The 12,554-nt window shown below is 46.8% G+C and overlaps 1 protein-coding gene and 1 pseudogene across 1 annotated transcript in view; both read right to left on the reverse strand.

Annotated features, from left to right (window-relative positions):
• LOC124721206 overlaps positions 1 to 12,554 on the reverse strand; it is a 1,098,625-nt gene that overhangs the window by 953,329 nt on the left and 132,742 nt on the right. The window lies entirely within an intron of this gene.
• Positions 11,419 to 11,536, reverse strand: LOC124723812 (annotated as a pseudogene).

Consider the following 12,554-nt stretch of genomic DNA (forward strand, 5'->3'; position numbering starts at 1 on the left):
CTAGGGATAGACTTTCTTAATACATTCTGAACGATTTCTATGAACTTATCGTAGTTGCTGGGTGTTGGTTCTAGAGTTTGCAGCTTTTCGTCGATTCCAATTGTGAAACCTTCCCAGTTTGCCCTCTTGAAATTAAATCTTCGTCGAAATGGAATCCGCACTGGCACCACTGCTGAAGTAACTGTGAGTTTGATGGGTCTATGTTGGGGGTGTGGAATAGGACCCAGTAAGACATGGGAAATCATCAGCGTCCAAGCATAACTGACGACGTCGTTGAGCGAGTGAGACAACGTTTTGACAACGTGGCGGCGTAAATTCTTGCTCCAAGTTCAGGTAGAGAAACCGGCACAGGAGGTACAAACACGATATCCTTGATGAATCCCCATAAAAAAACGATTGGTGTCGGTCTGCGGACCGTGGCGGACATGCAACTGGCGCATCACGGCCAATCTATTGACCTGGAAAGCGGTCACTGAGAAAGTCCCGGACGTCAGTCAGGTAGTGGGGTGGTGCAACATTTTTAATGACATAAATATTTCGTTCTTGATCATCCTCATCGATTTCGTAGGGCCGCCACTGAACAAGTTACACCTGCAGCGCAACAACGAGTTTGGGAAGATATTGACTTCCGATGGGATGTGTACAGGATAACCAACGGAAGCCACATACAGCATCCTTAGTTTAAGATAAAAAAGCTTGATGTGTTTCCCTTAAAATAACACTAAGCCCAGCTCTATATCTTCTTTCGATAAATTTATATGAATTTTTAGAGTAGTAATATTTTTTTTTTGTTTCACCTTTACACATGCGCCTGCGCGCCGCAGATGGAACAAACAGTATTCGCGGAGGACACGGATTTCGATAGAGGACGCTCCTGTGACGGCCGCCAATGCGCATGCGTTTCCGCGCCAATTTTTGCTGTAAAGCCGACACCGTGAACTAGCAGTCTCCCGTGGCGGACACTCACCTGAGGATGTCTGGATTGTTGCCAGCCGAAATACTGTGGCAAGAAGTCAACACGATGTGGCTGCAATCCCGAATCCTCGTAGAATAATACAACACAATTCGTAATATATACTGTTTTTCTGCTCTAAACTGAATATAAATTTCCTTGTCCCTCTTTCATTATTTAGGAACAGTTTAAGATTTTGTTATCATCGTTTCTAAGTCTGGCTTGATGCCGGTGCCCGCGCTGCTCTACCCTGTGCAAGTGTTTCCATATCCGCACAGCTACTGCACTATATACCACCGGCTTACTGCATTCAAGCCTCGATGTCAGTCTCAAATTTAACCCCACACACTTGCATCCACTACCAAACTAATTATTCCTTAATGCTTGAGGACAACGCCTGTCAACCTGTCTCTCCCTTCTGTCAAGTAATGCCATAAAACTGTTTCCTCCCTGATTCTATTCAATACCTGTTCATTTGTTATTCTGTCTACTCATCTAATGTTCAGAATTCTCCTGCAGCAACACATTCGAAAGCTTCTATTGTCTTCTAATCTGTACTTTTCACTGTCCGTTTCGCTCCCCTATGAGACTAAACTGCAGATACTATAAGAAATGGCTTCCTAATTCTTAATATTAAGTACAGTATTAACAAGTCTCCCTTTTTCAGCCATATTTTCCTTCTTTTGGATACCTACATGCAAGATGAAAAAAAAAACGAAGTGCTAAGTCAGAGCGCAGTAGGGGACAACTAATCGGGCCAAATATTTCAAATAACCACAGCTCGGAAGCGCGGGTTGCGGTCCCCGGCCGCAAAATGACAACCAACCAGCGACGAGTGTGCAGAAGTTCGTCGAGTAAGCGAACGTGTTTGACTCCGTATAACAGTGCGTTTTATTTGAGTGAGCTGCTGCCTTACTTGATATAATAAAAGTTCCTTCATGCTCTCTGTACATCAGCAAAAATTAAAAGATGTGGTCTTTAGATTACGCTATTAATAGCATTGCACGTTACACTGAGGTGACAAAAGCAGTGACGTAGCTTCTAATAGCGTGTCGGATCTCCTTTTTCCCGGCGTAGTGCAGCAACTCGACATGGCGTGGAATCAACAAGTTGTTCGAAGTCCCCTGCAAAAATATGCAGCCATGCTGCCCCTATAGCCGTCCATAATTGCGAAAGTGTTGCCGGTGCAGGACTTTGGGTACGAACTAACCTCTCGATTACGTTCCATAAATGTTCGATGCGATTCACGTAGGTCGATCTGAGTGGCCAAATCATTTGCTCGAACTGTTCACAATGTTCTTCAAACCAGTTTGAACAATTGTGGCCCAGTGACATGGCGCATTGTGATCCATAAAAATTCCTTCGTTGTTTAGGAACATGAATTCATGAGTGGCTGCAAATAGTCTCCAAGTAGCCGAACATTGAGAGTATCCAGTCCGTTCCATGTAAACACAGTCCACACCATTATGGAACCACCACCAGCCTGAACAATGCTCTGTTGACAACTTGGACCCATGGCTTCCTGAGATCTGCGACAAACTCGAACCCTACCATCAGCTCTTACATCTGAAATCGAGATACATCTGACCAGGCTGTTGTGCTCCAGTCTTCTTGGGTCTGACCGATATGGTCACGAGACCACGAAGGGCCCTGCAGGCAATGTCGTGCCGTTAGCTAAGGCACTCGTGTCGGTCGTTTGCAGCCATAGCCCGTTAACACCAAATATCGCCGCACCGTCCTGAAGTATACGTTAGTCATACTCACGCATTGATGTCTACGGTTATTTCACGCAGTGTTGCTTGTCTGTTAGCACTGACAACTCTACTCAAACGCGCTGTTCTCGGTCGTAAGTGAAGGCCGTCGGCCACTGCGTTGTCTGTTGTGAGAGGTAATGCCTGAAATTTGGTATTCCCGACAGAATCTTGACACTGTGGACATCGGAATATTAAAATCCCTGTTTCTTAACTGGAATATTCCAAGCGTCCGGCTCCAACTATCATTCCGCGTTCACAGTCAGGTAATTCCCGTCGTGCGGTCATAAAGACGTCGGAAACCTTTTCACACGAATCACCTGAATACAAATGACACCTCAGCCAATGCACTGCCGTTTTATACTTCCTGTACGCGATACTACCGCCATCTGTTGTGCATATCGTTAATCCATAACTTTAGTCACATCAGTGTACATAACCACATGTTGACTATCTTCCAGCTGTGCTCTTTCTGCAGTACAGTTTATTATTTCAACGAACTAATGGCCACCATTAATCTGCTAACATGAACCGATATCAGCAGGATTGGGAACAGTTGGAACTTGCAGAGAGTTGCCGCAGGAACCCTCCGCACATATTGGATGACCTCAGGAGGGCGCCGTCGAAAAAGTGGTAGAACTGAGCATCAGCGCCTTCATCGTGTACAGCTAACTTCCTTCATTCAGTTTTGTTTTATTTTATTTCACAGTGAAGTTATCTTTTTTTTAAATTTTGTAAGGTTTATTCTTTCATTCTCTGCTCGCCTTGCATCTAAGGCCACAAATTTGCACTGATAAGCAGCTTGTGCAGAACTTTTTTGGGCAATTTAGTTTAATATAACAGACGACTGTCTGCAACATCTTTCATGTGTGGTAGATGCAGATTAGTCATATTTCCTTTAATGGGTTCTTGGAATAGTGTTTAGATTATTCTGACCTTAATCACACTCCTTTTTCATGAATTTTCTGTTTAGACGAAGTAAGTGAACACACAGACATTCCCTATAACGAATAATGTTTGTAATACAAAATTGCTTAAATTTTTAGAACACCTATATCGTTAACAATAAGGTCCACGAGCCAAGTAACGATTTCCTTCCTGAGGAATGATTTCGATTTATTCAAATTCTGGATGATATGGAAATGAAGTCCCACGATTCTTGACAGAGAGAAGGGGAACGATGCGGTAGACCCACACCGCCGGACAAGGCAGGGCCCTAATGGAGGTGGTTTACCGTTGCCTTCCTCCGACCGTAATGGGGATGAATCATGATGATGATGACGACATAACACCCAGTCATCTCGGGGCGGGTGAAAATCCCTGACGCCGGCGAGAATCGAACCCGTGCCCCGTGCTCGGGAAGCGAGAACGCTACCACTAGACCACGAGCTGCGAACCTGTATGATATATCAGGAAAAATCGTGATAATCCGTAAATGATAACATTAAGAGCATCGTCTGTATTACAAACAAAACGTGGACGTTTGATACTGACAGAGGCGAGGTCCCGAATGGTGGGATTAGGTGTGTAAACAGAAAGATTTTCTCTGTATGCACAATGAACAGAAAACTTCAAAAGAATTGATCCGACTCACAAGACTACAGGTTTACATTCTACATAATTAAGGATAGAAACTTGGGGTAGATTTTAACTTATTCATCAAAACCAATAATCTAACTTAGTGCTAGTTGCAAGTTCCAGGTTGATGTGCTTGCCAATGCCGCAACCAGCCCGACTGCTCGTTCGTTCGTTCAACAGCGTTCTCCGCTTCAAGAGCTGCACAAAGCGCTGGACGATGACGTCAGCAGTTTCAATATACTGCTTGTTATTATGAGGTCACATCTCACGATATGTGATTTTAATTTCTGAGAGTTTCGAAAGCCTCCATATATGCGCCTACCCTTCCAATAACTTTGCTCTCAGACGCCGCACAACAACAGCAAGAACGCAAAAACAACCCTACACACTGCCTACTCCAAAAAGCATTTAACGAATTTAACTGTCGTCTGGACATTTGTCAGTCGTCCTGTGGAGGGTAAATTGAACATATGTGAAAGGTAAATGGAAACTAAGCCTAAACGTAACTGTGACCCAAAGTTGTATGTGCATCCACATGAGAACTATAGCTTGATCCTTTTTAAAATAAAAACTTTGTAGTACTATGTGTAAGGTAAATTTAACCCCAAGTGTCCATTTTCGTCCATATGAAAAATATAGTCTTATGAAATGGTACGAATCATCTTGAAGCTCCTTGTATGAGTGCTGTATCGCGAGATTACCAGTGATGATTGTATGTGGACTTCTGATAGTGGAGTCATCATCTAATAATTTCCGGGTATGCAGCCGGATCCCGTCGACATTCTGCCACGATATTTCGGCCCAGAGACGTCCGGCCATCATCAGGTGAGTACACAACTACTGAAGAGCCCAGGTGCAGTCGCGGTATTTATGCCGAATCTCGCGCATGTGAAATGTACTGGCATCCTACAGCGCATGCGTCAGGTGTTGACATGCGCAGCATAGCCGAGTTGTACGTGCTGCCCTCCCTGGTGGAAATAAAGGTTCATCTAGTCATTGAGTATCGAATGACACTGTCGATTCCGCTGTGATTGTATAATTTTAATAACAGGATTCCAATTTTCATCCAGCTGAAAGCCGTTGACACGATTTATAAGATTATTGGCAAGACGTATTTCCACTGATTCCTTGATTACGGAATCCCAAAAACCGGAAACCGGGGATAAAATTTTTGTTACATTGTATTCCATTGAATGTCCCAAAGAAATACAGTGCTCTGCTACTGCCGATTTTGACGGTTGCCGCAGACGGGTGTATCTTTCATGTTCTATACATCGTTCATGGACAGTTCTTGTCGTCTGGCCAATATATGCAGCGCCACATTCTCAGGGAATTTTGTAGACGCCTGCCTTCTTCAGTTGTAAATCGTCTTTAACGGATCCAACCAGGGCCCGGTTCTTTGCTGGTGGACGGAAGATAACCTTGATTTTATTTTTCTTCAGTAATCGGCCTATTTTCGACGACACATTCCCGGCGTATGGAAGGAACGCAGCTGATTTAAAGTCATCATCTGCGTCCTCAGTGCTGCTAACTTCACGTGTGTTATAAAAATCTTAACTCATAATCTGACCCTTCTTACTGCAGAATATGAATCATTTACATCCAATTTAATACACTCCTGGAAATGGAAAAAAGAACACATTGACACCGGTGTGTCAGACCCACCATACTTGCTCCTGACACTGCGAGAGGGCTGTACAAGCAATGATCACACCCACGGCACAGCGGACACACCAGGAACCGCGGTGTTGGCCGTCGAATGGCGCTAGCTGCGCAGCATTTGTGCACCGCCGCCGTCAGTGTCAGCCAGTTTGCCGTGGCATACGGAGCTCCATCGCAGTCTTTAACACTGGTAGCATGCCGCGACAGCGTGGACGTGAACCGTATGTGCAGTTGACGGACTTTGAGCGAGGGCGTATAGTGGGCATGCGGGAGGCCGGGTGGACGTACCGCCGAATTGCTCAACACGTGGGGCGTGAGGTCTCCACAGTACATCGATGTTGTCGCCAGTGGTCGGCGGAAGGTGCACGTGCCCGTCGACCTGGGACCGGACCGTAGCGACGCACGGATGCACGCCAAGACCGTAGGATCCTACGCAGTGCCGTAGGGGACCGCACCGCCACTTCCCAGCAAATTAGGGACACTGTTGCTCCTGGGGTATCGGCGAGGACCATTCGCAACCGTCTCCATGAAGCTGGGCTACGATCCCGCACACCGTTAGGCCGTCTTCCGCTCACGCCCCAACATAGTGCAGCCCGCCTCCAGTGGTGTCGCGACAGGCGTGAATGGAGGGACGAATGGAGACGTGTCGTCTTCAGCGATGAGAGTCGCTTCTGCCTTGGTGCCAATGATGGCCGTATGCGTGTTTGGCGCCGTGCAGGTGAGCGCCACAATCAGGACTGCATACGACCGAGGCACACAGGGCCAACACCCGGCATCATGGTGTGGGGAGCGATCTCCTACACTGGCCGTACACCACTGGTGATCGTCGAGGGGACACTGAATAGTGCACGGTACATCCAAACCGTCATCGAACCCATCGTTCTACCATTCCTAGACCGGCAAGGGAACTTGCTGTTCCAACAGGACAATGCACGTCCGCATGTATCCCGTGCCACCCAACGTGCTTTAGAAGGTGTAAGTCAACTACCCTGGCCAGCAAGATCTCCGGATCTGTCCCCCATTGAGCATGTTTGGGACTGGATGAAGCGTCGTCTCACGCGGTCTGCACGTCCAGCACCAACGCTGGTCCAACTGAGGCGCCAGGTGGAAATGGCATGGCAAGCCGTTCCACAGGACTACATCCAGCATCTCTACGATCGTCTCCATGGGAGAATAGCAGCCTGCATTGCTGCAAAAGGTGGATATACACTGTACTAGTGCCGACATTGTGCATGCTCTGTTGCCTGTGTCTATGTGCCTGTGGGTCTGTCAGTGTGATCATGTGATGTATCTGACCCCAGGAATGTGTCAGTAAAGTTTCCCCTTCCTGGGACAATGAATTCACGGTGTTCTTATTTCAATTTCCAGGAGTGTATTAATCAGTCATAGAGCCGTATGTTTAGTCTTTTTAGCTTTCCTGATTGCTAGATGAAGTAACGCAAGCATCTCATATTCTCACAGTTTTGAGAATCGTGCATCTTGTAACGTGGACTCCCTAACCCCGTTTCACAACGAGGGCATATTTATTTTCGTATGGTTTTTTTTTCTCTGTAGTTAGCTATCATCCGTTTCGTCTGTGTCTGCGGGTTTTACCGGGACAACCGCAAAGTGTTTACCAGCGAGACATTGCTCAACGAAAGCACCGTCTGAAACTCTACGTTGGGCTGGACCAGTGCTTACTAGGACCTCGATTTGCCATGTGTGTGTACCAGTTAATCCTGTCAAACAAACTCAGTAATAATTATAAAACGACAAAGCCGTAATTCGTACGCAACTGTACTGTCTTATAAATTATAACTTTGGCACGACTTCTTCGGGCCTTAGGCTATTATGCAAAATTAGCATTCGTTCTTCATGTACTAACAATATGATGTCCATAACATGAAAAACTGGGGTCATGAAAAGGCACCTCAGGTACAAGGCTGGAAGTATGCCTTGTATTTGGCCAGTTACATGGCTTGTCGTAGTCATCTGCCACCACGTTATAATTACACTCTCGCTGCTTGAGCCAGTGTAGATAGAAAACTATTTACCGTATGGGTACCCAACTCCATAGGAACGATGCTCAGACTGTGCGCTGCACGATTTGCGTTGTCTAAAGTGTTGGTGTCATAACTGGCCGGTACGCGCCGATACTGGGTTGGAGCGCAACTATCAGTTTGTATTACAGTTGCAAAAAAATGACTCTCAGCACTATGTTCATCAGTCCCCTAGAACTTAGAACTACTTAAACCTAACTAACCTAAGGACAGCACACAACGCCCAGTCATCACGAGGCAGAGAAAATCCCTGACCCCGCCGGGAATCGAACCCAGGAACCCGGGCGTGGGAAGCGAGAACGCTACCACACGACCACGAGCTGCGGACTTACAGTTACAGACAGACAACATGGGTCTGGACGTGGTGAGCAGGGCTTTACTCGTAAAGCTGTTTTACCAAAATAACGGCAATAGTTGTTGTGGTGTCACCGCCAGACACCACACTTGCTAGGTGGTAGCCTTTAAATCGGCCGCGGTCCGTTAGTATACGTCGGACCCGCGTGTCTCCACTATCAGTGATTGCAGACCGAGCGCCGCCACACGGCAGGTCTAGAGAGACTTCTTAGCACTCGCCCCAGTTGTACAGCCGACTTTGCTAGCGATGGTTCACTGACAAATTACGCTCTCATTTGCCGAGACGATAGTTAGCATAGCCTTCAGCTACGTCATTTGCTACGACCTAGCAAGGCGCCATTACCAGTTACTATTGATGCTGTAAAACATGTCAAGAGCGATGTTCACCATTTATGGATTAAAGTTAAGTATTCCATAGCTACGTCCTTTTTTGCTAGTCTCATTTCCTTGACCTGTTCCAGGCCTCACGCCAGCCTGCGTGAGCTAAAACGCGTTCCTTTCGGCTTCCTCTCATAGTGGGTTGGCTCTCTTGCCAATCCACAACAGTTGTGATCCTCTTTGCGAGTATCGACACATTAAAGGAATACAGTGAGGTCCTCTCGGCGCACGGGGTTTGAAGAACATGATTCGGAAGTTCGAATTAACTGGCGATGGGGAATTGCCGCTGGGAGAGGCCGACGGCCAGTTGAGCTTCAAATTGTTGAAGAAGTCGCTGTTGCCATAGCTGAGAATGTTGGACGCAATGTACAACCCGTTCTAGGCTGTCGTGAACGCAGAAGGTCGCCACATAGAGCAATCTTTGTAACCTGTAACGTAAACATGTTACGCCATTAACATACGTTACCTTCTCATGTGGAAATTAAGATGTATTTTGCATTGCTTTATTCTTTATTTATCTTGCTTATCTCCTTAAAAAGGTTCCCACAAAGTTTCAGTGTACTGCGATCGCTCGTTTTTCACGAAGGCCCACTCTAATAGCGAAAATGAGGCTATAATCACCCTGTAAATAGGTTCACCCATTTTACTCAAATTCAAAAGTGCTTCCGCGGTGTTTTTTGTTGACTGAGTTCCACAGCCTTTAAAAATGTAGAAATGATATTAACACCAGCTTAATATAAACGTAATGTAATTTCTACATAAACGTTCATGTTACCATATTTTCATGTCAAAGAGACATACACTGAAGAGCCAAAAAAACTGGTACACCTTTTTAATATCGTGTAGGGCCCCCGCGAGGACGCAGAAGTGCCGCAACACGACGTGGCATGGACTGGACTAATGTCTGAAGTAGTGCTGGAGGGAACTGACACCATGAATCCTGCAGGGTTGTCCATAAATCCGTGAGAGTACGAGGGAGTGGAGATCTCTTCTGAACAGCATGTTGCAAGCCATCCCAATACAGAAGGGAGCTGATAGAAATACACAGTCAGAGGAACAGAAATGACACTTTAATTCAAAGACAATAATTACACTGAAGTCACCGGGATGCATGAAAGTCCCTTGGATAGGCTCGATAATCTTGATGTCTGGTGAGCTTGGTGGCCAGCGGAAGTGTTTAAACTGAGAGAAGCGTTGCTGGAGCCACTCTGTAGCAATTCTGGACGTGTGGGGTGTCGCATTGTCCTGCTGGAATTGCCCAAGTCCGTCGGAATGCACAATGGACATGAATGGATGCAGCTAATCAGAAAGGATGCTTAAGTACGTGCCACCTGTCAGAGTTGTATTTAGGCGTACTGGGGTCCCATAGCAATCCAACTGCACACGCCCCACACCATTACGGAGCCCCCACCAGCTTGAACAGTCCCCTGCTAGCATGCAGGGTCCATGAATTCATGAGGTTGTCTCCATATCCGTACACGTCCATCCGCTGGATACAATTTGAAACGAGACTCGTTCGACCAAGCAACATGTTTCCAGTCATCAACAGTCCAATGTCGGTGTTGACGGGCCCAGGAGAGGTGTAAAGCTTTGTGCCGTGCAGTCATCAATGGTACACAATTTGGTCTTCGGCTCCGAAAGCCCATATCGATGATGTTTCGTTGAATGGTTCACACGCTGCCACTTGTTGATTGCCGAGCATTCAAATCAGCAGCAGTTTGCTGAAGGGTTGCACTATTGTCACATTTAACGATTCTCTTCAGTTGTCGTTGGTCTCGTTCTTTCAGGATCTTTTTGCGGCCGCAGCGATGTCGTAGATTTGATGTTTTACCGGATTACTGATATTCACGGTACAATGGTGAAATGGTCGTACGGGAAAAATCCCCAATTCATCGCTACCTCGGAGATGGTGTGTCCCATCGCTCGTGCGCCGACTATGACACTACGTTCAAACTTACTTAAATCTCGATAGCTGTAGCAGCAGTAACCGATGTAACAACTACGCCAGACACTTGTGTTATATACGCGTTGCGACCGCAGCGCCATATTCCGCCTGTTTACATATCTCTGTATTTGAATACGCATGCCTATACCTGTTTATTTATCTCCACCCTCCCCAGGTTAGCCGAGAGTGCTAAAGCGCTGCTTCCTGCACTCGGTTAGGCGCGCCGGCCCCGGATCGAAACCGCGCGGCGGATTAACGACGAGGGTCGGTGTGCCAGCCAGCCTGGATATGGTTTTTAGGCGGTTTTCCACATCCCACTAGGTGAATACTGGGCTGGTCCCCATGTCTCGCCTCAGTTACACGACTCAGAGACATTTGAAAAATGTTTGCACTATTTCATGATTTCCACTAGACGCAGACAGCTCAGGTACATTGATACCGTCCTGGGGGCAGGAAGGGCATCCAGCCACCCCTTCAAATTAACCTTGCCAAATACGATTGTAGCCACTCCGACTCTGCCAACTGTGGGACAAAGGCGTAAGCAATAGCAAAGCCTATACCAGTTTCTTTGGCGGCAGCAGCAGCACTCCGTCTTCAGGCCACGAATGGCCTACCGGGACTATCCGACCGCCGTTGTCATCCTCGTGGGGTCAGCACACCACTCTCCCGGTCGTTATGATGGTATTCTTGACCGAAGCCGCTACTATTCGGTCGAGTAAGTCCTCAATTGGCATCACGAGGCTGAGTGCACCCCGAAAAAGGCAACAGTGCATGGCGGCCTGGATGGTCACCCATCCAAGTGCTGACCACGCCCGACAGCGCTTAACTTTGGTGATCTCACGGGAACCGGTGTATCCACTGCAGCAAGGCCGTTGCCTAGTTTCTTGGCGCTTCAGTTTATTTATCTAATTCCGTATGGATCATTTGATAATGGCCTAACACATAAACTAGCTGCGAGAAAATAAATTAAAATGCACTGCAGCAACGGATGGGTCATTGTTTTTATCATTCACACAATGAACAACAGCTGCCAAATCCAGCACGAACGAAATATTATTCAACCGTCCTCTTAGCGTTTGGCTTTTGAACATACGACAAAATCGCGACTGTAAACAGTAAATATGTACTTTTTACAAACATAACTTGGATAAGAGACAAATGTGCTGCCCGCAGCTCGTGGTCGTGCGGTAGCATTCTCGCTTCCCACGCCCGGGTTCCCGGGTTCGATTCCCGGCGGGGTCAGGGATTTTCTCTGCCTTGTGATGGCTGGGTGTTGTGTGATGTCCTTAGGTTAGTTAGGTTTAAGTAGTTCTAAGTTCTAGGCGACTGATGACCATAGATGTTAAGTCCCATAGTGCTCAGAACCATTTGAACAAATGTGCTGCCGTTAGTAAAAAACGGATTATTTTAATGGTGTTTTCACTACAGAATGGGCAAGCCGGAATCCAGAGCAGTGCATAGATTGGGAGACTTTTTACTCGTTTTCGGGGCATTGTTTATGTTCAGTCTTGTATTAGAGGACCGTGATCGTTGATGTGTACGATATTGTAAACATTGAGCTGAGCCTGCACAGTGCGTGGCAGACGGCAGTCAGCAGTCAGGCTTCATTGGCTCCAACACAAGGTACAATTTGTACCCTGGCCTTTCTTAGCCAACGGCAGAGTCTGTTGTGCACCTCGGACCTCCCGGCAAACGTACTTACAAGTGGAGGCCACGACGTTCGAATGATGGATTTACTTCAAACGACTTACACTTGTAGTAGTCCGTTAGAACAATATAATGTGCGACTACTAAGGTATACTACATAGGCTATTTCGGGAAAATCGCAAGAGAAGTTTTACGCGTCCATGATGCGCCGACGCGTTGCGACCCTGAGCACGAACTGGAGGCTGTCA

Source organism: Schistocerca piceifrons, chromosome X (assembly GCF_021461385.2).
Source record: "Schistocerca piceifrons isolate TAMUIC-IGC-003096 chromosome X, iqSchPice1.1, whole genome shotgun sequence".
Taxonomy (NCBI): domain Eukaryota; kingdom Metazoa; phylum Arthropoda; class Insecta; order Orthoptera; family Acrididae; genus Schistocerca; species Schistocerca piceifrons.